The sequence below is a fragment of the Muntiacus reevesi genome, chromosome 1 (assembly GCF_963930625.1).
Source record: "Muntiacus reevesi chromosome 1, mMunRee1.1, whole genome shotgun sequence".
NCBI classification, from domain to species: domain Eukaryota; kingdom Metazoa; phylum Chordata; class Mammalia; order Artiodactyla; family Cervidae; genus Muntiacus; species Muntiacus reevesi.
Window position 1 is genome coordinate 60,485,026 of NC_089249.1, and position 25,230 is coordinate 60,510,255.

A 25,230-nucleotide genomic window follows, 5' to 3' on the forward strand; every position below is an offset into this window, starting at 1 on the left:
CATGAAGCTGAGGACCGAGCCTCGTGGTGAAGAGCTGCACCGGCTCGTCAGGATGGGCGGCGCTGAGATGGGAGCGGGGAGGTGGGATGATCGCAGGGGCGTGGCGTTGGCGGAGCTTGTGGGGTCGGGGTGGACTGTCCGGGAGCCCAGCACAGCTGCCGCGGAGGGGGCGGGGCTGCGGCTGGGGCGGCCCTGGACCGGGCTGCTGGGCTCAGGTTCCACCCCTGCCTCCATGGGGCCTGTGTCTGAGACCCTCCCCGGTCGCAGACGTGATGAAGCCACCGTCCCCACCTGTCAGCGCCGTGGGGGTTGATGCCCCAGCGAGGCAGGGCTGCAGTCTGAGAGCTGTCATGGGCTCGTCGCCCCAGTGAGCTTCCTGAGTGCAGAGCAGGAGAGGGGGCTGGCGTGGCAGGCCTGGACTCTCCCGGGGGCGCGGCGTCCTCTCTTGGAGAGGAAGTGTGGGGCAGGTGGTCTCGCAGGTCCCCTCTGGTGTCAGGAGGTGACTCCCGGGGGCTTCCGCTCTGCAGCTGTCTGGGCAGCAGAGCCCCGCGTCCCTGGTCTGGGGTTCCCGCCTCGCCCGCGGGCAGCTCTTGGTGCCATCAGAGTGCCTTCTGGTGCAAGCTTCAGTTTGCCCATCAGTGGAGGAAAGAGCGTGGGCTTCCCAGATGGCGCTCGTGGCAAAGAACCCTCCTGCCTCTGCAGGAGACACAAGAGATGCGGGTTCGATCCCTGGGTCAGGAAGATCTCCTGGAGGAAGGCCTGGCCACCCACTCCAGTGTTCTTGCCCGGGGAATCCCCTGGACGGAGGAGCCTGGGGGGCCCCAGTCTATAGGGTCGTGTAGAGTGGGATGCGACTGAAGCGGCTGCGCCTGCGTGCGTGGAGGAGAGGGCACAAACTGAGGTGTCAGGACTTTTAGGGAGTCATTTTGGAGCGATGCCTCCTCTCTCATCTGAGCTACTCAGGGCCGTCTTTGTGTCTGCGTCGGATGGGAGGGCGTCTGTGCTCAGGTGCCCGATGCCGTTTCCAGTCCTCTATGTGGGTTCCTGGCTACGTGTTCCATTGAGAAGAATAAGGGCAGTATTTGGTTGAAAAAATTTTAATGAAGCACCTAACAGGGCTATTACTCATAGTGTTGCTGGAGTAACTATAGTAATATTAAACCTTTTATTGAATATTTTCCCTGCTCGTCCGATGTCAGCGTCTGCTCCGTGCTGATGGGGGAGCTGCAGCCCCACGAACCTGGCGCCGGGGAAGAATTTTCTAGCTCTGTGGAGTTAAATCATTCAGGGAATTTATGTTATAGGAACATAAAGCTTATAAATCTAGTTTATCATATCTATCATTTAATTGTTCATGCAAGCTAGCTCTTCATGTAGCGATTTACAGTAATCTCAGTGAAATAGCAGTTTTCTGTCACAAAATGAATAATGCATGCAAAGAAATTGTTGAGCTCCTTAAAATCATTATGCTCAAAATATTAGGCCCTCTGATTTGAAAGTGATAGAATGATGATCGTGTGTTAGTTGCAAGCCAGGGGCCTCAGAGTGTGGCTCAGGCATGCCCGGGACGGGCCGTCTCCGGGAGGACCGTGCCGCTCACCGCGGTCATACTGTAGCCAGCAGCTGCCGGGGAGCGGCCGAGATGCGGCTACGGGTTCTGCGGGGGGGCCAGAGCGCCAGTTCAGAGGGAGGAAGCTCTGTTTGAAAGATATGACGCTCTTCCGACACCTGTCTGTCTGGTACGAGACAGACGAATCTTGCCTCTGGGCCTTGTTGCCAGGCAGACTCGCAGAGTGTGCCCCGAGCGGTCAGGAAGGGAGACCGCGTCCAGGGCTTCTCCCTCCTGCCACAGGTGTGTGTCAGCAGCACACGTGCACCCCGCTGTGGGCGCTGCCGCCGCCCCAGTCGTAAGGTGAACCAGGGTCTGCCCCGGCTTTGCAGCGCGTCTCCACCTGCGTGTGTGTTTCCTCCGCCCCTCGAGGAGATGCGGTCTCCTGCCCGAGCCTCGGGCCCGTGAGCAGGCGCACTGCGTGGGATGCTGAGGTCGGAGGAGGCAGTTCTTGGGACCTGGGGGTTCAGGGGGGCAGCTCCTTGCCGGAAGGGGGAGGGCTCTGCTGCCCGGGAGATGCACGCGGGTCTCCAGGCCAGGACTGGGATCCATCACGGTCAGCAGGGCCGTGCCACCGTCCCTCACGCTTTGACACAGATGTGTCACGGAACCTTTCAGGCATCACAGAGGCGGAGAAGGCAGGGCCACGCAGTCAGCTCCTTGTGTCCCAGGCCCCGCGGCCGTCACGGCTCAGATGGACTGGCTTCTTCTCCTTCCCCCTGACCGCAGCATTTCAGAGCAGACCCCAGACGTCATGTCGTCTCACCTCGCCACGCTTCAGGCTGCGTTCCAAGAAGAAAGGCTGTCCAGCCGTTCTAAGCTTGGTGCTGGCGGAGAGGCCCAGGCAGCCGTCTCCCCCGCCAGCCTGAGCCTGTCCGACCCGGGCTGTGTCTCGTGGGCCTCGGGCCTCCATGGGGCCGGTGACCCCGATGGCCGGCTGGACGGTCGGCCTTGCAGCTTAGAGGACTGGAGCTGCAGAGCCCCCGCTCAGCTTGGGAGGCCCTGGGTTGGGGGCGCCGACCTGGGGTTTGTTTCCTCTTGTGGCTCTAGGTTTGGTTTCTGCGCGGAGGAGGATGGTAGATGTTCCGGGAGGCACTGTGACTGGACGGGTGCGGAAGTCAGGGCGCTTGCCTGGGAGGAGTGTCAATCCCTCGGGCGTGAAAATCCGCTGACGCCTGTAGGAGACGCGTCTGACAGGCCGAGGTGTGAGATGGCTTTGGTCGATAGGATCTGTCACTGCCCCCACGTCTGTTTTTCAGAGATGCTCCTGTGCGCTGGGGATTGCCGGTGGAGGGCATTGTACCCTGCCGTTCCCGGGCACCCCGCTCCTCCCACGCCCCCTCCCGTTTTGCAGACTGCAGGGAGCTGCAGGGTGCTGGTGTTTTCTGAACCCTGAGCCGTGTTTGCTGACGGCGCCCATGTCCGTCTTTCCCAGAAGAGGCTTTGGAGTCCTTCACATAAGATACACAGATGACCCTGTACTCGGGGTGAGCAAGCTCACTGGTGCCCTGTGTTTTCAGAAGCGGCTCCCCTCAGTCGAGGAAGGGGAGGTGGGGCTTGAAATGAAAAAGTGTTCTGTTCCAAAGGGACGTTTCTATATAAAACATTAATACATCTGTGAGGGCCTCTTCTGATGCCTCCTCGGGAAGTGTGAAAACTAGCAGAGCGTGGAGTGGGCCCTGTGGTGCGCATGCGCTCCCGGGGGGACCCTGACCTCTGCCTGCGGCGGCCGTCCTTCCTGGGTGACTGTTGCCCCCGGGGGGACCCCTGACCTCTGCCTGCGGCAGCCGTCCTTCCCGGGCGGACCCCTGACCTTTGCCTGCGGTGGCCGTCCTTCCCAGGTGACTGTCACCCTTGGGGAGACCCCTGACCTCTGCCTGCAGCGGCCGTCCTTCCTGGGTGACAGTCGCCCCCCGGGGGACCCCTGACCTCTGCCTGCGGCGGCCGTCCTTCCCGGGTGACGATCGCCCCCCGGGGGACCCTTGACCTCTGCCTGTGGCGGCCGTCCTTCCCGGGTGACTGTTACCCCTGGGGGGACCCTGACCTCTGCCTGCGGTGGCCGTCCTTCCCGGGTGACGGTCGCCCCCCGGGGGACCCTTGACCTCTGCCTGTGGCGGCCGTCCTTCCTGAGTGACTGTTGCCCCCGGGGGGACCCTGACCTCTGCCTGTGGCGGCCGTCCTTCCCGGGCGGACCCCTGACCTTGGCCCGCGGTGGCCGTCCTTCCCAGGTGACTGTCACCCTTGGGGGGACCCCTGACGTCTGCCTGCGGTGGCCATCCTTCCCGGGGAGACCCCTGATCTCTGCCTGTGGTGGCCGTCCTTCCCGGGGGGACCCCTGACCTCTGCCCGCGGTGGCCGTCCTTCCCGGGTGACTGTCATTTATGGGGGAGACCCCAGCTCTCTGCGTGGTGGCCGTCCTTCCTGGGAGACTGTCCCGTCTTAGAGTGAGGGGATGGAAGGCTCATGGGGGGAGTGGACTTGCTCTAAGTTAAGAGTCAGTGGTTTCACAGTGGGAGGTTTTGATTGTCATGGAGAGGGTGGGATGATTTTCGAGAATAACACTGAAGCATACACATTACCATATGAAAAACAGATCTCCAGTGAGAGTTGGATGTATGACTCAGGGAACCCAAAGCTCGAGCTCTGTGACAATCTCAAGGGACGGGGTGGGGGGAGGGGCCCTCCAGAGGGAAGAGACACGCGGATGCCTGTGGCCGATTCACGCTGATGTCTGGTGGAGGCCGTCCCAGTATGGTAATTATCCTTCAGTTAAAATTAATTAATTAAAAAAAGAGAGATGCAAACATTTCCTCCGCGTTCCGTTCTGAATCTTTCCCCCTCTCCCCGCACCCCAGGGTGGTGGGGTTCCGAGGATGCCAGCGGGGCTTGCGGGCCGCTGGCCCGGGCAGCTCAGCTCCCACAGCGGGAGCTTTCCTTGGGGGGCTGGGGAGAACGGGGAAGCAGGGCCGCCTCGGGAAGGCCGCGACGCGGACCGCCTGGAGTTCCCTGCGGGCGCATACACGGTCTGTGACTGCCTGCAGTGAGCTTTCAGGTAGGCGGTGTGTGAATTTTCAGTGCTTCCTCTCCAAGGCAGCTCCGGCCCGGTCCTGCCTTCAGAGCAGGCCGGGGGGTCCTGGAGCCCTTGGCGGACCCCTGAGCTGCTGCCTCCCTGTCAGGCTCCCCACCCCCCGCCCCGCCCCAGGTGCAGACACTCGGCGCCTCCGCCTGGGTGACAGGGATCTCTGGTTGGTTCTCCTGAAGCTGCGTGATGATGTTTATGCTGATACTGTACGTTACTGTTTTATTGCGTCCTGTTTCCGTTGCAAATAGTCATAAATATTGTTCCCGTTTTGACTGCATTATGACATGTTTCTCTAAGTAGTCTCACGTACACTGCGGGCTGCAGGGCTGAGCAGTCTGTGTTCCGCTCTGCCGCCTCTTTCCGAGTGGGTGTCCACCCACCATCGGGGGGATGCCTCCTCCTCCCCAGACCATAGAGCTTCATGAGGCTCTCTCTGCACCCTGACAGCCTCTCCTGGTTGGCAGGAGCCTCAGGGGGACCCTTGGCAGTGCGCCCCCTCCCCCGCCCTGCTGGACTTCTGCCTTGGCCTCACCTGTGAGGGGAGCAGGGGCAGGTGCTCTCCGGAGGCGGCCGTGGGCGTGATGCATCTAAGGCGCTCGGCAAGGGGCCCGCGTTCCAGCAGCAGACGGTCGGCCGGCTCTCCTCCAGTTCCGCCTCCGTCCTCCTGGCAGGTGGTCTCCAGCTCGCAGGTGGCTCTGTCATGGCTCTGCTGTTGGTGACCACCAGGCCCTTCGCCAGCCTGACTTCCCCCACCTCGGCCCGGGTCCGCGGGTCAGCCTTTCTCGTGAATCTTGAGCTGACGTGGGGGCAGCGGGCTCGTCTCCGCTCTCCCTGTGGCCCAGGATCCCGTTCCCCACCGGGGCAGCCACCACGTGCTGTTGCCACCCCCAGCCCGCTGTTGAGGGAGCCTTAGCCTCTGTCCTCTCTACTCGAGAACGGGTCCCCTGTCCTGGGCTGGCCGGCTGGTGCCGCCCGCTGCCTCCCGCGCCCCAGCAGGAGACGCTGGGCAGTGGGGTGGCCGGTGGGGCGGCCAGGCCTGGGGGTCACAGTACCCGACTTGTTGATTGTCTCCGCCTCACTCAAAGGGAGGGATCAGGCTGGTCCTGAAGCCCTTTGGGGCTTTCACTCCCTCCCGAAAGGACACAGGGAGGGGCTGCGGCCCACCTGCCCTGTGAGCACCGCCAGGCAGCTTCCCTTGCCGGGACGCGGTGCCCGCTCTGTGTGGGGTGGCGGCAGATTGCAGAACCCGCCGGCTGTGTCCTCCTGTAAGCCATCCCTGTCGCTCACGCGTGCCGCCAGGTGACTGATGAGCTCAGGTGAGTGCCAGCTGCTGATGCTGCCTCTCTCGGGAGCGCCCCGAGGAAGTCAGGCGGCCTGGGAACAGCTGCACCCTCTGTCTCCTCTGCTTTCATCCACGCAGCTGTTTTGCACGCCTGCTTCTGTGGCGGGCATGGTGGGCAGGGCCTGCCCTCCTGCCGCTCGTGTGGACGGGGTGGGGGGTGAGCTCGGGGCTGAGGATGCTGCGGGGGCTCCTTCCCACCTCTCGGGTTAAGGTTAGGGATGCATGTGCTCCCCGGGCTGGATGGACCAGCGCCGGCGTTGTTCTTGGGGAGCTGCTGCGGAGTGTTCCACCGTTGTGGGCTTGCTGTGTCAGGGCTGATGGGAGCATGGTGACCCTGTGTGAGTGTGTGTGATGTTCACAATGGAAATACAGTTTGCAGAGCCCTTCTGGGGAGGGATCAAACTAGACCCAAGATCTTGAGAAATAACCATTGTACCTGGAGGCTCAGCTGGTAAAGAATCCGCCTGCAGTGCAGGAGACCTGGGTTTGATCCCTGGGTTGGGAAGATCCCCTGGAGAAGGGAATGGCTACCCACTCCAGTATTCTGGCCTGGAGAATTCCATGGACCGTGTAGTCCACGGGGTCGCAAAGAGTCCGACATGACTGGGCGACTTTCACTTTCACTCAAAAAAATGTGCTTGTCACACCCACTAGGTGTGATAGAAAAGACAGACACTAACAAGTGCTGGTGAGGGTGTGGAGGAACCCGAACCCTGTGTGACACCCTGAGGGTGGGAGTGTGAAGTCGGGCAGCAGTGTTGGAGTCTGACAGTTCCTCAGTGTAACTTAGAGCGACCTTGTGACTCAGCAGTTACACCCCCTAGGTGGGTATGTACTCTGGGGAATTGAAAACCCGAAAGCTTATATGAGACTGTCATAGCAGCGTTATTTATAATCGCCTCTGAAGTAGAAACAGCCCAGCTGCCGTTCAGGTGATGAGCGGATAAATGAGATGTGGTGGGTCTGTGCAAGGAGGGAAGTTCTGACACCGGCTTCCGTGTGGGTGACGCCTGAAAGCATTCCGCTCAGTGCAAGATGCCCGTGGTAACAGGGCACAGTGATGTGAAGTGCCCAGGACGGCTAGCTCCATAGAGACAGAGAGCTGGTTGCCAGGGGCTGCGTGGGGGCATGTGGGCGCCTGCTGCTGGCTCCAGGGTTTGCTCATGGATGGCGATGGAATGTTCTGGAGTTAGATGGTGGTGACTGATGGCTGCCCAGTTCTGTGAGCCTACTAAATCCCACTGTGTGTGCATTAAATTTTCTGGTATGTGAATTATATCTCAGTAAAAAAAAAAAAACCCAGAACATTGAAAACGTACCTGTTGGCCCCTTGCTGTGGCCTGTGAGGGGACGCAGAGGGGCTCTGCCCTCGGGGGGTGAGCGTCTGTTGGGGTGAGGAGGAGCGATAGCCGGTCAGGAGGTGCCCGCTGACCAGGTCGCCATTCTGTCTCGCTGAGTCGAGCCTGTGGGTGGGCACGGCGTCACTCTTGGGTCACAGAGCCCCCCTCCTCCGGGGAGAGGCCTGTGGGCGCCCGCCCGGCAGGAGGTCCCTGACCAGTTGAAGGCTGCCCCACTGCAGGTCGCGTGAAGTCCGAGTTCTTGGTTCTGCCCGTTGGCGCCCTGGGGGGATTGTGCTCAGCCTGGCTCGGCGAGGCCCCTGCACCTGCCCAGACCCGCGTGAAGTCCGAGTTCTTGGTTCTGCCCGTTGGCGCTCTGGGGGGCTTGTCCTCAGCCTGGCTTGGCGAGGCCCCTGCACCTGCCCAGACCCGCTCACCTTGCTCCGTCCTGGGCACCTTGAACACTGACGGTCAGTGTCCTCCTGACTCCAGACCCCCAGCCAGTCCCGTGTCTGCTCCGCTTCGCCCCCTGCTGGCCCTGTGCCCGAGCCCATCCCTCTTGCCTCCTGTGAGTTTAGCTCTACTGTGCCAGCTGCACCCCGAGCTGCCCGGGGGCTGCAGGGCGGCCGGCTCAGCCCTGGCCTGGCCTCCCTGCGCCTCCACCGCCTCGAGCGAGGCCCCACTGGCCTGGAAGACCGTCTGTGTGCCGGGCGCCAGGGCCGCTCCATGGGGGCCTGCTTCCCCAGCAGCCTTCCAGGCTGGGGGCGGCATTGCGAGGGGCCGCTAAGGCCCAGAGCTTAGCAGCCAAGTGTCTGAAGAAAGCCAGAGGCTAGAGGAGGCTGATCCACCCCTTGCTGAGCATTCTGCTGTGTTTTCAGACCTCTTTTCCCTCTTCCCACTTTCATCCTTGTTTCTCTTTCTCTGTTCATTGATTCTCTGATGCTCCATCCACACTCCGCCTCCAGCCCCGATCACATAAGCACACATGCAGTGTGCAGGGATGGTTAGGGTTTGCTCTAGACCGAACGAGTGTGTTCCTCAAGTTCACGTCGTCGCTAGTATTCTATTGCGTTCTTTTTGGTGGTGGCCGCTCTGACAGGTGTGAGATGGTGCCTCACGGTGGCTCTGATCTGCACTGCTCTGATGATCAGCAGCGTCCGGCGTCTCTTCAGGCGCCTCTTGGCCGTCTGCGTTTCCTCTTTGGAGGTCTCCTGCCCACGCTTAGAAAATGATCGTATGTGTTTGTTTATTTTTGGTTGTCCTGGGTCTTTGTTGCTGCGGGGGCGTTCCCTAGCTGCGGTGACTGGGGGCTACTCTCTAGTTGCGGTGCTTGACCTGCTCGTTGCGGTGGCTTCTCTGGCTGCCGAGCACGGCTCTGGGACGTGTGGGCCTCAGGAGGTCCCACACGTAGGCCTGGTGCTTGCAGCCCCCGAGCTCTGGGGCACGGCCCCATCCTTGTGGGGCATGGGCTTGTTAGAACGCGCGTCTCCTGCACTGACCAGTGGGTTCTTTACCGCTGAGCTGCCAGGGACGCCCCTGGCCGTTTTTTTTCTTTTTTTTCTGGCGATTTTTTGAGTCGAGTTGCATGAGCTCTTTGTATGTTTTGGGCATTAATCCCTTATCAGTCGTATCATTTGCAAATGCCTTTTCACGTTCAGTAGGTTGTCTTTTCCTTTGGCAGTGGCTGCCTTTACTGTGCACAAGCTTTTACGTTTAATTAGGTCACAGTTGTTTATTTTTGCTTTCATTTTCTTTGCTTTAGGAGACAGATAAAAAAAAAATATTGCTGTAATTATGTAAAAAAAAGTGTTCTGCCTGCGTTTCTCCTCTGGGAGTTTTATGGTTCACTCTTACATTAGGTCTTTAGTCCTTTTTGAGTTTATTTTGTATTTTGTATGTGGTGTTACAGAATGTTCCAATTTTGTTCTTTTCCCAGACTCACTTATTAAAGGACCGCCTTTTCTCCATTGTATAGTCTTGCCTCCTCCATCGTAGATTGATTGGCTGTAAGTCTGTAGGTTTATTGCTGGGCTCTTTATCCTGTCCCATGGATCTGTGTGTCTGTTTTTCTGCCAGTGCCGCGCTGTTTTGATTCCTGTAGCTTTGTAGTATAGTCTGAAGTCAGCGAGGGTGATTCATCCAGCTTTGTTCTTCTTTCTCAAGATTGTTTCGGCTATTTGGGGTTTTTTGTGTTTTCACATAAATTTTAAATTTATTTGATCTACTTCTGTGAAAAATGTCATTGGTATTTTGATAGAGATTGCATTGAATCTGTAGATTGCCCTGGGTGTGGTCATATTAACAGTGTTAATTCCCAACCCAAGAACACACTATGTCTTTCTGTTTGTTTTGTCTTCTGTTTATTTCATCGGTGTCTTACAGCTTTCTGAGTACACATCTTTTGCTTCCGTAGGTAGGTTTATTTGTAGGTGTTTTATTTTGAGGTAATGGTAAGTGGGATTGTTTCCTTAATTTCTCTTTCTGACAGCTTGCTTTAGTATACAGAAGTAAGCAGATTTCTCTGTATTAATTTTGTATCCTCCAACTTTAGCAGCTTCATTGATGAGCTCTAGTAGTTTTCTGGCGGCAGCTTTAGGATTTTCCACGTATAGTATTGTGTCACCTGCAAACAGTGAGTTCCTTCTTCCTTTCCAGTTCCGATTCCTTTTATTTCTTTCTCTTCTCTGATTGCTGTGGCTAGGACTGAGCAGAAGTGGCGCGAGTGGGCTTGCCAGCCTTGCTCCTGACCTTCGAGGGTGTACTCTCAGCTTCTCACCGTCGAGCGTGGTGTTCGCTGTGGGTTTGTCATGTGGGATGGCCCAGCTCTCTTGATCCCCGTCCCGTTTCTCTTCTCCTTCGCCAGGCTGACCCCTCCTCCCCGCTTCCTCTTTAAGTCCCAGTTGTGACTCTGTGATTGTCCGTTTCCCTCAGGGTCACGTGTGCGGGTCATTGTCACGTCTCTGCTCCGTGTCCTGATGCCCAGTTATTGCCGAGCTGCCTGTCCTTGTTCCGTCAGAATGTCCCTGCATCGCCTGCTTGCTTCTTCCCTGTCTGTCTGTGATGGGTCTGCCCTTGCGCAGACCTTTCTCATTCCTACTCACCACTGAAGGAGCCTCCAGCTAGTCTCCTTGGGACCCTCTTCCCTCTAATACGTCCCGTGTACTAGCAAGGGGTGAGCCAAACCGAAGCACCGCTTTCTCCTCGGCTTTAGCAGCTCCCTGCTGCTTCCAGGACGGAGACCAGACTCCTGGTATTTAAGGCCTTTCATAACCGGCCTCTTAATGACTTGCTCATCCTTCTACTCCTTCCAGACATAGGAGCTCCTAATGGTGGACTGTTGATGGTTAATCTTTACTTAATACTTGTGAATCGTGAAGACTAACATGTGTACTAAAATATAAAATATGCTGATGGCATGACAGATCCCAGTGTAGTAACTATCCTAGTAGGTAAGTGATAGCAACGAACAGTCATTCACATTTTCTTACGTGTCTGGAAGGTGTCTTTCTGCGTTTCTGCTTTGGTCTCAGTGTCCCAGGAAGCCTCTTATCCTGGGTCCACACAGAGCACCCAAGGAGCACAGGTCCGTCACAGGCCCAGGTGCTGGTTTACTCCTGTGTCCTGGTGTAATTAGTAATTATGCCCCCCAGTACCTACTTCAGACAGTATATCCTATGGCCACCCTACCTGTATGTAGTGGAGAGCGTGGGTTCCAATGTGTGAAGTGATGGGCCCACAGCTGCGGCTCCTTAGGCCTGCCCAGAGCCCTGATTTCCTGCCCATCTCCCTTGGCAGGTGTGGGATTTCAGATTGTCAGGTACCTCGTCTGTGCAGCCATGATGCCAGGAGTTGGGGTACAGGGTTGTGGTAAGACACGGCCCCTGCCCTTGGGGAGCCCCTGGTGGGCACAGAGAGACCTGGAACCCCACACCGCTCGTGGTGGGAGCGGAGGTGTGCCCTGGAGAAGGACAGGCTGATCGCTTTGGTGGGGTGGAAGCGGGTGGTGCAGGCTGGGAGCCAGGGAGGCGGTTCTGTGGGTGCCAGGGGGCGGCGGGGGCGACCCCAGGACAGGTGGCGTCCCAGGTGGGGCGCCCTGGCAGCGCTGGGGTGGGGACGCCAGCCTGGCTGTGCCATGTGCTGTGGGCCTGTCGGCGGGAGGGTGGATGGTCAGTTCTTGAGCGTCCCCGGGGCTTCCTGCCTTGTTGCCTCCCAGCCCCCTTCTGTGCCTTTACACGTGGAGTTACATGAGGGGCCTGTGGGATCATGCTGCTTTGCCTTTGTGATTACACTGCACACTTATCTAAAATTAATTGAGCTTATCTCTGACAAGGCTGTCTGCAGCCTTCCTGTGGCTGGATCAGCTTCCTGTCTGCCAGGTCCGTCCGTCCTGCGTGGGAGCTAGGGGCTGGCCTGCTGGCCTTCGGGGTCACAGCGGGAGGGGCTCCCTCGGGAGATCTGGGCACCAGCGCCTCTCTGCTCTGCACTCCCGGGGGGTTTGGTCCCCGGGGGGTTTCATGAGTGGCAGATGCCGAGCACACGCAGGAGGGCGGGAACTGGGGAGGTCGTGATGACCTCGGGGTCCTAGCCAGACGCAGAGATGAGGCAGAAGGCGCTCTCAGGGGCTGTTGTGTGGCTGCCCTGTTGACCTTCAGACATCGTAGCGTCAGAATGATGCTACTTGCTGACCCTTTAGCAGACTCTGCCTGTTGACAAGCGGAGCAGTGGCTGCCAGGGAATTGTCAGCAAACACCGCCGCCCCGGAGGGCGCGCGGCTCTGCGTGCGAATATGTACTTCTGAACGCAGAAGTGGTGGGAGACCGAGGGTCTGCTTCATCGAGTCCTTCTGGGAAGCAAAGAAGCGAAGCTCAAGCTCCTAATTTGCTTGAAAGGGTTTAGATATTTAACACGAAATAGCAGTAGCCTTTCCTTTAATTAAATGCCACGCGGCACTGGCCAGCGGATCAATGGTATTGAAGGGAAAACGGTGTAATTAGAACTTGTGAAGTGACTAACAGACGCCTGGGCTCCGTGTCGGGGAGGCGGTGCGGGGGGCTGGTCACAGAATGTGTGGGAGACTGCACGCGCTCTTCCCCGCCGTAGACTTGGGGGCACCAGAGCTCTCCCCGAACATCGTGGGGGTACTTCTGGATTTCCTGTTAGTAGCGAACAGATGTAGCGCTCATCCACTCAGTTCCCTCTTATCAGACATTTAGATCCTGTCTTTTTTGTTAACATATCAGTAACATCATGGTCACCATTTTTATGCACAAATATTTGGTTGCCTTCTGGAATGTCTCTTTGGGACAGATTCCCGGAAATGAAATGGCTAGCCCAGAGGGCGCAAGTGTTTTCAGTGAGGCTGGGATGTGAGCTGGAGGCGTCCGTCCCCGTGACATCTCGTCTCAGAACCGTCTTCAGCCCTGGTGCCTGGTGCCTGGTGCAGAGGGAAGCGTTGCCTGGGCTCCTGTGACTCCCTGGGTGCTTGCCCAGGGCTCCGTGGGCGTCGCTAGGTCGTGGCATCCTCGGGGTGGGTGCGTCTGCCTCATGTCCGTCTGCGGGCCTCTCCGCAAACACGCCCGGAGCCACACAGCCTTTGTCTGGTTTTTAGCTGCTGTAGTGAAGCCTGGGCATCCCTGGTGGGGTGCGCATCGCTCTCCCACGGTCCTGCTGTCTAGGGGGCGGGGGCCCTTCCAAAGCCAGCCCCGTCCTCGCCCCTTGCAGCGCCGTTCAGCCTCCTCGGTTCTGATCAAATCTCTGCGTGCCGAGGTCCATCATTATGTTCCCTGGAACAAAGGACCCGGTCCCCCAGATCCACCTGCCTTGAGAGACAGTTAGGGTTATAAATAGCCTTCAAGAAATGCCTTAGTCAGAACTTCTGGAAAATGTCTCTATTGAGACATAACGCCCATGCCAGACAGTTCACCGTTTAAGTGTCTAACGCAGTGGTTTTCCGTACGTTTGTCAGGTTGTGTGGCTGTATACTGCAGTCCGTTTCAGAGCTCAAAGAGAAAGCCCTGGGCCTGTTAGCGGTCACTTCTTGCCCGCAGCCCTAGGCACCCGCTAGTCTCCTTCTGTCTCAGGGGATATCCCTGTTCTGGAAATTTCATATGATGGAACCTTACACCATGTAGCCTTTTGAGAATGGCTTCTTTCACTGAGCGTAATGCTTTCAAGGTTCATCCATGTTGAGTGTCTACCCTGGAGTCCTTGTTTGGGCCAAACAATCTTCCATGGTGTGAGCAGGCCACATGTTACTTATCCATTCATCTGTTGGTGTTTAGAGTGTTTACTCTTTCTGGCTGTTCCAAGTGACACTGCCGTGAACACTCACATGCCTACAGGTTTTTGTGTGGACCTGTTTTCATGTCTGTGGGTGTATGCCTGGGAGCGGAATTGCTGAGTCAGGAGGTAACCGTTGACCTTTTTCAGGAATTGCCAGCCTGTTTTCCAAAAGCGCTGGGGCATTTTACTTTCCCCTCTAGAGCAGGGCTCCCGTTTTTCTTTTCTCTCTTTTTAGATTTTGTTGGAGTAGCTGGCTTGTAGTATCGCCTCCATTTCGGGCGTGTGGCAAGCGTGTCGGCTGTGCACACACGTGCGTGCATTCTTTTCTAGGTTTTGGTCACCCTTGTGGGCACAGAGTGGCATCTGGTTGTGATTTCCTTTTCCCCGATGGCTAATGACTTTGAGCATCATTTCACATGCTTATTGGCCATTTGTATATCCCTTTGAAGAAATAGCTATTAAGATCCTTTGGCCTGATTTTAATTGGGTTATTGGTCTTTTTAAATTTGATATCCAAGATTCTTGACACTTAATAGTGTCCATTTTTTTCTAGTCGATTGCCGTGAGGACCAGCAGGAAGGCTGGCTTTGGCTGGTCTGGCTGTTTCCTGTGGCAGTTGGTAGTGGGGTGGTGGGGGGCGGGCGCTGGAGCTTTCCAGGTGGGAGGGTGGGGAAAATTGGGACACCTACCATGGGAGGCAGAGCTGTTTTCCTGGCATTGCCGACAAAGTGACTTCTGTTTTAGTAGGACTGGTTTTTCCCACTATGAACAAATTGGATATATTCACAGAGGTAAATTATAATAAAAAAGAGAAAAAGGACAGGAGGAGGAAAGAAGAATCCTGCTTTTGTGATTCAAGCAAGTAACCGAGTTATAGACTAGCAAAATCAAGCAACACAAGAGCAAATAATGGGAAAAAATAAGATTGCCGGATGGATTCCTTTTTAATGTGGATATGCATAGTCCTGCGCTCCCTCCTGATGATGACACAGCCAGCTTCCTCCAGTCAATAAAATGCTTCCTGGAAATCTGCTGTAAAGTGTGTGAGGGCGGCATTTCCTGGAGCACCCGCGGCTCGTGCTGTGTGGTCGCTTTCTGATGTGTGTGGCCGTGAACGGGGTCACAGCGCGGGCACGAGGGCAGCTGGGTGTGAGGCCTGGTTCCCTCCGTGGGGATGTCGCTGCTGTGGGCAGCGCCCTTTGGTGAAGGGACGTTTGAAAACAGGTAATAAGCTTCATTTTTAAGAATGTGGTATATCTCACGTAGAGTGACATAGCAGTTAATTGTAGCAGTTTCTACAATAAAATGCATCTCTGTCTTAATTTTTTCATCCTTTTGAAACCGTTCATCTTCCCGGGTCGTGAGATGCAGCGAGGCAGCCCGAGTTTGGACCTCCGTTGGCCTCGCCGTGTGTTTTCTGGCTTTGGCTTCAGGACTTCATGTCTGTGAGCAGAGGAATTGGCAGGAAGGCCTGGGTCCTCTCCTCATCTTCTTTAGGATGCTCAGGGCCCTGTGAGCGAGCTGCCCAGCTCCTCTCGTGTGGTCACCGAATCCCTTTCTGGTGACCTGCAGCCCCAGGCGAGGGGCCAACCCCTCTTGCGGGGCCCCTGGGCGAGGCCAGCGGCGCCCCTGCTCTGTGGTCAGGGCAGGGGGCGGGTGGAGGGTAGACCCACCGCTCGGAGCCCCCTCAAGGCCCAGGAGTCTGTATCTACCCCCATCTCCCCTGTGATTCCGGTCCTGCTTGGGTTTCATCACAGCCCTGTCAGTCAGTTTAGGTCATCTCACGCAGAAGAAAAGCTGCGCTGTCCTCCCTGTGGTCAGCTCCACCCTCGTCCCTCAGGGCGTTCTCTCACGGCCCCACCTGGGCCCCTGCCCCCAGCCTGCAGCCCTCGGTCCACACGCTCCCTTGAGGAAGGCCTTTCCCTCTGTCTGTCTGTCTGTCTGGTGGACTCACCCCACCTTTCAGGGTCCCGTATGGGCTCGCTGTGCAGAACCTTTTCTGGCGCGGAGTCTGGACTGGACAGGACTCGCCTCGGGTCCTGAGTCCGGCTGCCTCTTCACACCCCCACTCTCCCCTCTCCCGGGTTCAGCTCTCTGCCCCTGGAGGAAGGTTTGTCCTTCTCTGCCTATTCTGAGGCCTCTAAATGCACATGCCTTCCCTGCCTGAAGGAAAACCCTTTAGATAATAGGCAAAAATTACAGCCAGGAAAGTTATTTTGCACAACTTTTATGATGTTAATTGCAGCAATTAAAGGTCATCAAGCTTGGAGTCCCAGAACGCTGGGAGAAGCTGCCAGGCAGTGGGGCGTCCTGGCCTCTCACCTCCTCCTCTTGCTGCCAGAGGAGCTGGGAGACAGCCCTCGCCATCCCTCATTGCTCGCTGCGCGCGGGCTGGGCGGCAGGGCCCTGCACAGCCACCCTCCCGAAGGATTCTTCAAGGCCTCACGAGGCCGCAAAAACAGTTCACCTCCCAGCTCTGTCTCCTGATTTGCCAGAGGCCACGCAGGAAGGCCTTTTCATACTGTTCATGGGGTTCTCATATAGCTCAGTTGGTAAAGAATCTGCCTACAATGCAGGAGACCCCCAGTTTGATTCCTGGGTCGGGAAGATCCGCTGGAGAAGGGACGGGCTGCCCACTCCAGTGTTCTGGCCTGGAGAATTCCGCAGACTGTACAGTTCATGGGGTCGCAAAGAGTCAGACACGACTGAGAGACTTTCACTTCACTTTCATGGGGTTCTCAGACCATCTGACCTGCCTCCTGAGAAATCTGTATTTCTCAGGAAATCAGGTCAAGAGGCAACAGTTAGAACTGTACAGGGAACAACAGACTGGTTCCAAATTGGGAAAGAAGTATGTCAAGTCTGTATATTGTCACCCTGCTTATTTGACTTATGCAGAGTACATCATGTGAAATGTGGGGTTGGATGAAGCACAAACTGGAATCAACATTGCTGGGAGAAATATCAATAGCCTCAGATATGCAGGTGACACCACCCTTATGGCAGAAAGTGAAGAATTAAAGAGCCTCTTGATGAAAGTGAAAGAGGAGAGTGAAAGAGTTGGCTTAAAACTTAACATTCAGAAAACTAAGATCATGACATCTGGTCCCATCACTTCATGGCAAATAGATGGGGACACAATGGAAACAGTGACAGACTTTATTTTTTTGGGCTCCCAAATCACTGCAGATGGTGACCGCAGCCATGAAATTAAAAGATGCTTGCTCCTGGGAGGAAAAGTTAGGACCAACCTAGACAGCATGTTAAAAAGCAGAGACATTACTTTACCAACAAAGTTCCGTCTAGTCAAGGCTGTGGTTTTTCCAGTAGTCATGTATGGATGTGAGAGTTGGAATATAAAGAAAGCTGAGCGCTGAAGAATTGATGCTTTTGAATTGTGGTGTTGGAGAAGACTCTTGAGAGTCCCTTGGACTGCAAGGAGATCCAACCAGTCCATCCTAAAGGAGATCAGTCCTGAATATTCATTGGAAGAACTGATGTTGAAACTGAAACTCCAATACTTTGGCCACCTGATACGAAGTGACTCCTTTGAAAAGACCATGGTGCTGGGAGGGATTGGGGGCAGGAGGAGAAGGGGACGGCAGAGGATGAGATGGTTGGATGGCATCACAGACTCAATGCACATGAGTTTGAGTCAACTCCAGGAGTTGGTGACGGACAGGGAGACGTGGAGTGCTGAAGTCCATGTGGTTGCAAAGAGTCGGACACGACTGAGTGAATGAACTGAACTGAACTGTGGTGATGGGATTTCCCAGGCAAGAATACTGGGGTTGGTTGCCATTTCCTTCTCCAGGGGATCTTCCTGACCCAGGGTTCGAATCCGGGTCTCCTACATAGTTCTTTACCATTTGAGCCACCAGGGAAGGCCTTGCACTGGGCTGAGTCAGCTCCTCCTCTCTCAATAGTGTTCCATCATCCAGATTTGTGTTCACATTTCTTCAGTTCAGTTCGGTTCAGTCGCTGAGTTGTGTCGGAGTCTGCGACCTCATGGACTGCTACGTGCCAGGCCTCCCTGTCCATCGCCAACTCCAGAGCTTGCTCAGACTCATGTCCATTGAGTCGGTGATGCCATCCAGCCATCTCATCCTCAACCATGTCATCCTCTGAACCGGTTGTGGCCTGGGGTGAGGGCAGGCGAGACGGGCTCTTCACGCTGCGGGACTGGAGAAGCGGGGCCGGGTGACCCCTCCTCCTGGGCTCACCACGGGCTTGGCGCGCACACACGGTGCATGCGTGGCCCCGCTTGCTGGAGGCCCGGCGGGCCCAGCGGGCCCCTGCCCCGACTCGGACCGCAGGCGTTTCTTGCCTGCTCTCACCCGCAGCTGGATGCCCTCGTCCTTGTTTATGACCTGCTCCTTTCCCGCTGTGGCAATGAGGCTGGGCGGGGCGCGGCGGGGCGGGCAGAGGTAAAGCTGCCAGGTTGCTGCGTGGCTTCCAGGTGCCTCTCAAGCAGCAGCGCCCTGGGATGCTCCTGGAGTCCCCTCCTTCAGAGAGGAGGCCGCCTCTGCTCAGCGTCCCGCCTCCCCTGTGCACCTTCCCCGCGCAGCTTCCCTGAATGCAGTTAGACTTCCTCCCTGCTTGCAGCGAGCCCCTGGAGGGCCGGAATGTCTAATCCTACTCTCCGAGGCTTCTTCGGAGTTGATCGGTTTTCACGGACCAGATAAATCAATGTGTGTGATGGACTCAGAGCAGGGGGAGTGTGGAAGCGGCTTTGGCCCCAGGGGCAGGTTACACAGAGGGGCGCTCAGTGCGCGCTGGTCAGAACGGGGTGATGGATGTGCCTTTCCCCTTCCCTGGCTTTTAGGAGCCAGAGACGCGCTTGTTCTGCAGGCCCTCTGAGGCTGGAGACAGCTCAGCTTCTGGATTAGGTTCACACGGGAGCCTAGGTGATCATAATACGCATGCATTTGTTCTGCGTTTTGGAAAGATTTAAAATTTTATTGTACTAAAGTGAATTAGGCTACAAACAAAATACTGTGGTGAAGAATCCACACGTGTAAAGTTTTTACTTTACACGTTTTAGTAAAGTATTAAAAAGTTTTCAGGTCTCATTAATTTATAGTAGTATTCTATAATAAAACAAAATATGTGTTCTCTCTTGTTTTAAAATGTTTTAAAACATTAATGCATTTTCACATTAATGCATTTCTTATTTTTGTTCAGTGTTTCTGCCAGATTTTAGTACTACCAAAGTTTTAAAAAATAAGACTTAAAACCAGTTCAAAAGAGTATTAGAAAAAAAATAAATTATGGATTGATTTTTCTATTATTCCTGGCTTTTCAGGGGGAAAAAGGGTGCTTATAATTAGGAGTTCTTTGCGTACACCATTCTGTGACAGGTTTTTCTTCTGTCTCAGATGTGATTTTACGTCCAATCAGAACGAACGAGCCCCAGGGGCTGCGTGGTTTGGGGTCACGGAGAGAACTGTGTATTTACATTAGGAAGCATAGCAGAATCGTGTTCTTGGTTTGTATGTCACAGTACTTACCTGGATGTTGTTTCTTTGTTCCTTGCGAGGATTCTGTGACTCAAGCGAGCGAGGAAGATATTTTTGTTTTGTTACAAGTTTTAGAGGAAGGAACTGGGGCTCAGGAGAGATTTAGAGGACTGAGGGAGGCTGTAGAGAATCTCGCTGGCCACACTGGGACCCAGGTCTGCTGAATCCTCCACCAGTGTCTGTTGCCCTCCCCTCTCTGCGGGGTCACGGAGCGTCTGCAGTGTCAACCTCCCAGGTGGGAATCTTCCTGAGGAGGAAAGACTCACAGTACAGATGAGTGTGGAGTTGTGGTACTGGTGTTTTCATAAAGACATTTCTGAATTTTATTTTTTAGAAAGCAAGTGCACGATTGTAGAAGATTTGCTATTCATTTCTCATTCATTTTCTGCTTATTAAAGTATTTCTTACATTTTAGTTTTCTCTCTTAGATGACTAGTGATTCTGCAGTCTTGATTCCAGGAAATATGGGGACAGAGAGCCGAAAGAAAAGCCAAACACAGGCTGTCACCATAAAGACTCAGGCAGCTGAAATAAAAGGTGGAAAAAGATCTGCCAGGGACGTGCTACTCATAGAAAAGCTAATTTGCTTAATAATATCAGGAAAAAATAAACATCAGTACAAAGAGGGATGTTTCATAATGATAAGAGGTTCAACTCGTTAAGTAGAGATGTCTTTCCTAAATGTGTTTGTCAGAGTCATGGGTGTAACAGCTGTTCATTTTTTACAAGCAGAGACAGTATACTTTTCTATGAATACATCACAATTTGTTAACATATCTGCCTGCTCACAGATACCCAGGTTACTTACAAGTCTTCCCCCCATGAAAAAGCTGCTATGAGGGTCCTTGTGGATACTGCATTGTGGGTATATGTTTCTAGTTCTATTAGGCAGATATGAAGTAGTGGAACCGCTGGGTTATAGGACAGATACATGTTTAACTTTACTTAAGAAAAACCCTGCCATGTTACTGCTGCTGCTGCTAAGTCGCTTCAGTCGTGTCCGACTCTGTGCGACCCCGTAGACGGCAGTCCACCAGGCTCCCCCGTCCCTGGGATTTTCCAGGCAAGAGCACTGGAGTGGGTTGCCATTTCCTTCTCCAAAGCATGAGAGTGAAAAGTGAAACTGAAGTCACTGAGTCGTGTCCAACTCTTAGCGACCCCATGGACTGCAGCCCACCAGGCTCCTCCGTCCATGGGATTCTCCAGGCAAGAGTACTGGAGTGGGTCGCCATATGGTTTTTCAAAGTGGTAGTACCCTTTTATACTGCCCACCCTTATTTTTTAAATTGATACGCAGATACGAGTTTCCAGCTGCCTTTTGCATCACTTTTGTTAGGCCGCATTTCTCAAGGAATATGTCCATTTCATGTAAGTTCTTGAATTTATTGGCATAAAGTTGTCAACAGGATCCATTTATTATCTCTTCATGTCTGTAGGGCCTGTGGTGATGTTCCTTTCTCAAGTCTGACACTGGAAATTTGTGTCTTCTCTGCTTTCCCAGTGGTCAAGTCTAACTAAAGTTTTTATTGACTTTTTTTTTTTAAAGCAGTTTACTTATTTCCATGCTTATTTTATTTCCCTTCTTTTATTTTAGCTTTGTTTTAAATCCCACGTCTTTTCCTAGCTTCTTAAGGTAGAACCTCATTGATTTGAACCTTTATTCTTTTCTGATTTAGGCTTTTAAGGGCATATATTTCCCTCCAGGCATTATTTTAGTTATATCATACACATATTGATATCTGTTATTATCATTCAGTGTGAAATATTTTCCAGTTTTTTTCTTGTGACTTGTCTGATTTATGAGATATTTAGAAGTATGTTAGTAAAGTTCCAAATACTTGAGGATTTCCTGGGTATCACAGTAGGCTGATTTCTCATCTAAAGCATCTGGTCAGCTACGTGATGCTGTTTTGATCTTTTGATACTTATCACCACTTGCTTGGGCAGCACATGTGGCCACTTGGTGAAGATGCCGTGTGTCCTTGAGAAGAATGTGTATTCCTCAGGTGGTGGACGCGGTGTCCTGCAGAGCAGTTGGATCCAGTTCTTATCTCCCTTTACTCATTTTTAAATGCTCCTGTTCTGTCAGTTACTCAGGGAGGGGCACTCAAGTCTCTGCCCACGATCAAAGTTGGTCTGTTCCTGTCAGTGTTTGCTCCATGCGTTATGAAGCCATATTATTAGGTGCACACATTTAGGAAAGATGTCTGTGCTTAATGAGTTCAACCTCTTATTGTTATGAAACATCCCTCTTTGTACTGATGTTTATTTTTTCCTGATATCATTAAGCAAGTTAACTTTTTTATGAGTAGCACATCCCTGGCAGATCTTTTTCCACCTTTTATTTCAGCTGCCTAAGTCTTTATGGTGACAACCTGTATTTGGTTTTTCTTTCGGCTCTCTATCCTCGTTTTTCTTGCAATCAGACTGCAGAATCACTAGTCTAAGAGAGAAAACTAAAATGTAAAAAATACTTTAACAAGCAGAAAATGAATGAGAAATAAATGCAGATCTTCTACAATCGTGCATTTGCTTTCTAAAAAGTAAAATTTGAAGATATCCTTATGTGAACACCAGTATCACAACTCCATACTCATCTGTACTGTGAGTCATTCCTTCTCACTAAGATTCCCACCTGGGAGGTTGACACTGCAGATGCTCCGTGACCTAGGAGGCAGAGAAGGGTAGACGTGTTGCCGGCGTGATCTGGCCCTCGTTTGGCTCCGCCTGCTTCTGTCTCTGAATTTCCTTTCTGGTCGCTGCCCTGCTCTCACTGCCACCATCCCGGCCACCACCACCTCCGCCTTGGGCTTCGGAAGGAGGCCCTTGCGTGGTGGTCTTGTGACCACTGGCCTCTCTGATCCGTCCTCCACCCTGTGGTCAAGACCGTGAGTGTCGGCTCTTCCCGGGCCCAGAGCGCTCCCCTGCAGGCGGCTCTTCTCCCAGTGGGTCTCTGTGTCTCCGGGTCGCGGTTCAGCTCTCATGGCCGCCAAGAGACCTGCTGATGGGTGCACCTCCCCTCAGGCTTCACGGTGTTCTTCGCCTTCTGCTGGGAGCATTACTCGGGTTGAGCTTTTACCTGTGCCCGCCCTTGGAGCGGGAGGTGGGTTCCCTGCCGGTGGGGTCTGCGTGACGGTCACCCGTGTAGTTAAGTCCCTGCCCTGCTGGCCCCAGGGAAGTGCTCCTTAAATACTTGTTGGCATCCGTCAGTGACCTCCATGTTTTCCTGTTTCTTTATGTCTTCAAGTAACATCTTACAGTTTTCTTCACATGGTGTTTCTTTCTTGTGCATTTCCTGTTAAGCTTATGCCTGTAACCTTTTCCACTTCTTTTTTTGTCAGTAGACACAAGCTATTGATTTTTTGACTCTCATATCTGCCCGTCTTGCTGAACTCGGAAGCTGGGGTCCCACGTGTCTTGGGTGCTGCCTGCCCATCTGCTGGCTTTGTCCTCAGGCTGGTGGGGGGCTGGGGGGATGCTGACCCCCAGCTTGACATTTGGCACCACCTGCATTCAGAGGAAGCAGAGATCCAGCAGATCCCCTGGGAGTCAGGAGAGGTGTCCTCAGGCGCGCTGGTGCCTCTGTGCTCTCTTCCCAGCATTCAGATGGGGTCCCAGGCCCATGGCCAGATTGGGCGCTGGTGAGGGCGTGGCTTCACCCCCATGCCAACCAGCCCAGCCTGAGTGCAGAGCAGGCGTGTGGGTTCCTGCCCCTGACCTGCTGGGGTGTGTGTGTGTGTGTGTAGGCGTGTGGGTTCCTGCCCCTGACCTGCTGGGGTGTGTGTGTGTGTGTAGGCTTGTGGGTTCCTGCCCATGACCTGCTGGGGTGTGTGTGTGTGTGTGTGTGTGTGTGTGTGTGTGTGTGTGTAGGCGTGTGGGTTCCTGCCCCTGACCTGCTGGGGTGTGTGTGTGTGTGTAGGCTTGTCGGTTCCTGCCTGTGACCTGCTGGGGTGTGTGTGTGTGTGTGTGTGTGTAGGCGTGTGGGTTCCTGCCCCTGACCTGCTGGGGTGTGTGTGTGTGTGTGTGTGTGTGTAGGCGTGTGGGTTCCTGCCCCTGACCTGCTGGGGTGTGTGTGTGTGTGTAGGCTTGTCGGTTCCTGCCCGTGACCTGCTGGGGTGTGTGTGTGTGTATGTGTGTGTGTGTGTAGGCTTGTGGGTTCCTGCCCCTGACCTGCTGGGTGTGTGTGTGTGTGTGTGTGTGTGTGTGTGTGTGTGTGTGTGTGTGTGTGTGTGTAGGCTTGTGGGTTCTTGCCCCTGACCTGCTGGGGGTGTGTGTGTGTGTGTGTGTGTGTGTGGTGTGTGTGTAGGCTTGTGGGTTCTTGCCCCTGACCTGCTGGGTGTGTGTGTGTGTGTGTGTGTGTGTGTGTGTGTGTGTGTGTGTGTGTGTGTGTGTGTGTGTGTGTGTGTGTGTGTAGGCTTGTGGGTTCTTGCCCCTGACCTGCTGGGTGTGTGTGTGTGTGTGTAGGCCTGTGGGTTCCTGCCCCTGACCTGCTGGGGTGTGTGTGTGTGTGTGGTTACTTTGCACAGCCAGGGTTTTGCTGGAAAGGTAGAAGGGGCGCATGGGCCTGGGCTGAAAGGCCACACCCGACCCCTGTCAGAGCGGCCCTGGGACTTCTCCCATCCACATCCCGACACCTGGATCAGGTTGAAAAATCTCCTAGTGTGGAGCACCCTTTGCATTCCCTGGACCTTCAGTGGTGTTTCCGTCTGCTGAGGTTTGATTTTGGACCCTTCTGTCTCTGAGATCTGTCTGCCTGAACAGAAGCCTCCTTAGCAGTGGGGGTCCATGGAGGGGGAGGACTCGGGGACATGCAGGCCCCTTGGTTCGCCTGCCTCCACGGCCGAGTCCCCTCACCTCTCTGAGCCTGTTCCTCCGTCACCCAGTAGGACCGCAGCCCCAGCTAACTCACGCTGTCTGGAGAACCTCACACCTGAAAGCTCCCTTTCAGCATCAGAGTCAGAACTGTGTCTCACTGTATTGACTGAAGGCACCGTCTTGTGAGGATCCTTCATGAGGAGAGAGGTTCAGAGGACGTCAGTGGTGGAGGTTTCTCTAGGCTTTCTTCATAAACGATCCCCGGAAAGCCAGGCCCGGGCAGGCACCGAGGCCCCGGGAACGTGGTTGGTAAACATCGCATTATTGGTGTTCGGATATTAGGTTCCTGCTTTTCATAATATCCTCAGGGAACTGGGGAAGATTTGATATTTTCTGAGATTGCCGTAAAATGCAAGTTATTGCTGGTGCTGTCGCCCAATTATTCTGTACTTATTTTACTTAGACTTTAGTAATTGGAAAAAGATTAGATGTCAGGACTTTGTATTTTGTTGATTCTATTACCAGAGTTCTTCTCTTTAATCATTTCCTTTATTCCTAGTATTAATCATTAGCTCTGAGCAGTTAAGGGAAGAACTTAACTTAAAGGGAGGAAATAATTGCTTCCGTTTCTATAGGACTGACTGTTGGGTACCTACAGACTGAAATGTGTTCTCTGACCACTCGGGGGCTGTGATGGAAGCCCTCGAGGAGACCCCGAAGAGCAGAGAGAACCCAGGGCCCTGACTTAGCCACCTTCCCAGGCTGTGCCCTGACCTGCTCTTGTCCAGGCCCTCTGTCCCTGCCAGCACCCCCACTCTGTGACCGTTCCCCAACCTTAGGTGTCTGTCAGGGCAGCTGTGACTGTACTGTTGAAACTTGATTGTCCCCAGGGTGGGATGTGGCTACATCCTTAATCAGTGCTGTGTAGACACAAGCTTATCTCCACGAACTGCTGTCTTTCAAAACCCCTCCTGACTTGGAGAACAGACTTACGGACCTGGGCCAGAGAGGAAGGAGCGGGTGGGATGGATAGAAGGAGGAGCTGGAGGTGTGTACACTGCCGCATTAAAATAGGCAACCCGTGGGGGTTTGCTGCATGACTCCGGACTCACACGAGCTCTGTAACCACCGTGAGGGGTCAGATGGGGCGGGAGGCGGGAGGGAGGTTCACGATGGGGGGGCACACGTGTACCTCTGGCTGACTCGTGTTGATGTGTGGCAGAGGCCAGCACAATATCACGAAG

General features: G+C 54.3%; 1 protein-coding gene across 2 annotated transcripts in view; it reads left to right on the plus strand.

Moving 5' to 3' along the window:
* Positions 1-25,230, plus strand: part of TBC1D22A (TBC1 domain family member 22A) — a 260,473-nt gene that overhangs the window by 61,729 nt on the left and 173,514 nt on the right. The window lies entirely within an intron of this gene.